Source organism: Bison bison, unplaced genomic scaffold, assembly GCF_000754665.1.
Source record: "Bison bison bison isolate TAMUID 2011002044 unplaced genomic scaffold, Bison_UMD1.0 scf7180017864492, whole genome shotgun sequence".
Taxonomy (NCBI): Eukaryota; Metazoa; Chordata; class Mammalia; order Artiodactyla; family Bovidae; genus Bison; species Bison bison.
In genome coordinates this window covers 12335352-12339730 of record NW_011495051.1, presented here as the reverse complement: position 1 = coordinate 12339730, position 4379 = coordinate 12335352, and the positions used below count along the sequence as shown (strand labels likewise).

The 4379-nt window shown below is 35.5% G+C and overlaps 1 pseudogene; it reads right to left on the bottom strand.

Moving 5' to 3' along the window:
* Positions 1–1202: 1202 nt before the first annotated feature.
* On the bottom strand, positions 1203–1699 carry LOC104979866 (annotated as a pseudogene).
* Positions 1700–4379: the final 2680 nt, after the last annotated feature.

Sequence of the window (4379 nt, the reverse complement as noted above, 5' to 3'; positions counted from 1 at the left end):
ACAAATAAAGAAAAACTAAAATCTTAAAGAAAGACAAAGTCATCCATTTACTGTCCTGCCCTCCTATTATAACCACAGTTAGGAATTTATTTTTGTCCTCTTTTGGTATGTTATTTACAGCCATAATCATACACATTCATACACTTTTGTATCTTGCTTGTTTCCTTTTACTAAGTATTTTCTCATGTTTTATAGTGCTTTCATTACTAATTTTTAATGGTAACATAACACACCATTCATTAGCTATATATGTTTATTGACTATTTCCCCAGAGCAGGAGTTGGCAAACTATGGCCCTGCATTTGTAAATAAGGTTTTATTGGAATACAGCCATATCCATTCATTTGCATACTGTCCACAGTTATTTTTGTCCCACAAACAGCATAGTTGAGAAGTTGTGAGAAAATCTATATGGCCTGAAAAACCTAAAGTAGTTCCTTTTTGGCACTTTCCAGAAAATTTTGCTGACTCTTGCCTTCAACTTTTAAAACACCTTTCTAGACAACAAGTAATTAAGAGGTATTAACAAAAGTAGAAAAACTGGGTCTACTTAAGAAATGTTTTTAAGGTTCACAGTGTCCCCTACTATTAATACGTCTCCTGTAATATTCTAGCTATGATACAGTAGGGTGGTAGTAGTAAGAATGGGGGAAAAAAGGCCCAGTACTCTGGTAGGTAGCACTTCTTTGGTCCCTATTAATCTACATATGCAGTTTTATACTCTGGATGAGCGTGTTTTTAATTCTGATTTAAAGTTAACCAAAGAAGGAAGTAAAATTAATTGCACTGTGAAAACCAATCAAAAGAACACTTTCTACTGAGGATGAAAAAGCAGACTCCAGTAAATTTTCCATTTCTTCAGACTAGCTGTCCTGACCAAGAGGCACTGAGAAAGTTGAGTAAGGAAAAGGGATGGTGATCTCAAGAATGCTCTATCCTTCTGAATACAGCATAGGCATAAACTTGCATATAACTGTAATTAAACTGTCTCCAGATAAGAAATTTCTAGAGCTACTATCTTACTATTTTTTTTGTAACAAAATACATTCTTCTATATGGGAAAGTTTTATTCTTCAAAACAGAAAACTTCTGGAATTGGACCAGCTAAGTCATCTCTTACTATCTCAAATCAAAGATGAACCAAGCTGATGGTTCACAATCCAGTTCTGTGTGAATAAAATAAGCATCAAGTAGTGTAGGTGTCATCTTCTAAGGGAAATATTCTTAGGATCTGGCAGCATAAATCCATCAGTGAGTTTGTAGTAGACTGTTGTGGAGTCAGACTCCACTATGGCCAAAGTAAAAGACATAGGCAATCGGGATCACCTTGCAATTTTCAGGATGCCTTCAAGATCCCCCTTATCCTGTTATGGCTGAGGGAAGCACTGATGGGCGTAGGTACCACAGACTGTAAACCCTTCTGCTTCTGTCTCAGTGCTGAGAAGGCGGATGAGCTGGAGATCTAGTAATCCCGCACAGTTTACTTCATGCCAGCTTTTACTCACTATGAGGTCCAGGCAAGCCAAGAACGCTGTATAAGCTTGGGTGGCATCTCTTATAATTAACTCCATCATTTCTAAATACTTAGGGTGCGTGCCCATCCAGGTGTCCTCGGGGGGCCTGTGGGTGGGCGCTGCCGCCACCGCAATCGCCGCCCCGTCGCGCCTGCAGTCGGCTGGGACTCTCTGCGTTCCTCCATGCCCAGCCACGTGGCACGCCCGTGGTGCACCGCGCTGCTCTCTCCATGCCCCTATATTTAATATAATTATTGATAAGACTGACGTTTGTCTAACCTTTAAACATTTTTCTTTTTGTTCCACCTGGTCTTAGTTTATCTGTTTCTCTTTCTTTCCTTTTAAACTGGTTAATTCCTATATTAGCTTTTTACCTCTATTTGTATATTTTTAGTGGTTTTTCTTGTGATTCCAGTATGGATCTGTAACATATCACAGTCCATTTAGATTTAACAACATACTGGGTATTATAAAACAATAGTGAAGTGAGTGAAGTCACTCAGTCGTGTCTGACTCTTTGCGACCCCGTGGACTGTAGCCCACCAGGCTCCTCCGTCCATGGGATTCTCCAGGCAAGAGTACTGGAGTGGGTTGCCATTTCCTTCTCCAACAATAGAACCTTATAATAGTTAATTCCTTATTTCCACTATCTTGTGCACTATCGTGTCATATAAATATTTATATTTATGCACATTACTGACCTCATAATATAATGGTATAATTTTTAAAATTTCAACAGTCATTTGGTCTCTAAAGAAACTGAGATGAAAAAGTATTGTGTTATTATGTAAAAAGCATTTATTAGTGCCTATTTATCATTTCTGATTCTTTTCTTTTTTTCTTTTTGTCTGTATATATGTTTCATTTTGAATCTTTTTCCTTCATCAGAAAGAATTTTCTTTAGGGTTTCTTACACTGCAGGTCTGCTGGTGATAGAGTCTGTCAAGTTTATTTTATCTAAAAATTGTTATTTTACTCTCATTTTTGACTTATTTTTCTTCTGCACATAAACTGTTGAGTTTATTTTAGATTTAAAATATCATTTCTTTGTCTTCTAATTTCACTCTTTCTAATGAGAAGTCAACTTACATTCAAAATTTTTTTCTGTATATAATGAATCTTCTTTCTCTGGAAACTTTCAAGAATTCTTTGTATTTGGTTTTCAGCAGTTCGATTGTGATAGTCTAAGATCATGTTGTTATACCTTTCTTTGTATTAATTCTGCTTGAAGTTTGCTGAGCTTCTTGAATTTTGAAGTCAATGATTTTCATTGAAATTGTAATTTTTTGCCATTATTTCTTCAGTACTTTTTGTCTACCATTTTTATTTGTCTCTTGATGAATCCAACACACATATATTAGACGATTTAATATTTTCTTTAAGGTCACTGATTCATTGTTCATTTAAAAAATTATCTTTGTTACTCATTACTTAATCTTCATTTATCTTGACATTCACTGTTCTGTCCTCTTAATATCCAAGATGCTAATAAATTTATCTTTTTAAGCATTTTAAATAGTATTCTTTTCTATTGTAGGTTTTCTATTTCATTCTTTTTATAATTTTCATTTCTTTGCTGAAATTGGTTCCCTGTCTATGATCCTTTTAAAACCCTAAGCATAATTCTAATAGTTATTTTGAAAATCTTTTCTACTAAGTGTAAAACTTGGATCATGTTGGTGTCCATTTTTATTGACATTTTTGCCTCAGTGAGTCACATTTTCTGCTTCTTTATATGTGTGGTAATTTATTATTTTATAAATGTTCATAACATTGAGAAGACTCTAGATCATATCATATTTTTATGAAAGGTAGTGTTCTTTTTTTCTTTCAAGTGTTTAATTTACTTGATAATCACCTTGAATTAAGTTTAGTTTTATTATTTGCCAGGAAGAAAATTCAAGAAGTGTTTACCAAAATGATATGATTTGACAAGGTTCAAATACTTTCTTTCCACAGTGATTGGTAGCAGCTAACATCTCTGTTTTGGACATTCAACTATTAATAGTTATTTCCCACTGGAACATTTAGAATATCTCCCATAGGTGAACAGTTCACGTGTCAGTCAAGAATTTAGGGAAGATTAAAGTTGGATATGGGGCTCCCATCAACTGCATGTCCTTTCTTTCCAGCTTTTTTCTTATCAATGTTCAGCCACTTTGGCAGCACAAAGTTCATTCTCTGAAATCCAAAACAAATTGAGACCATATTTTTGCTTATAATAAAGCTGTTCTTCATCTATTAGTGTCCTCTTTGATTTCTTTCACCAGTGTTTTATAGTTTTCTATATATAAGTCTTTAGTTTCTTTAGGTAGATATATTCCCCAGGACATGGAAGCAACCTAGATGCCCATCAGCAGATGAATGGATAAGAAAGCTGTGGTACATATACACAATGGAGTATTACTCAGCCATTAAAAAGAATACATTTGAATCAGTTCTTATGCGATGGATGAAACTGGAACCTATTATACAGAGTGAAGTAAGCCAGAAAGAAAAACACCAATACAGTATACCAATGCATATATATGGAATTTAGAAAGATGGTAACAATAACCCTGTGTACGAGACAGCAAAAGAGACACTGATGTATAGATCAGTCTTATGGACTCTGTGGGAGAGGGAGAGGGTGGGGAGATTTGGGAGAATGGCATTGAAACATGTAGAATATCATGTATGAAACGAGTTGCCAGTCCAGGTTCGATGCACGATACTGGATGCTTGGGGCTGGTGCACTGGGACGACCCAGAGGGAGGGTATGAGGAGGGAGGAGGGAGGAGGGTTCAGGATGGGGAACACAGGTATACCTGTGGCAGATTCATTTCAATATTTGGCAAAACTAATACAATATTGTAAAGTTTAAAA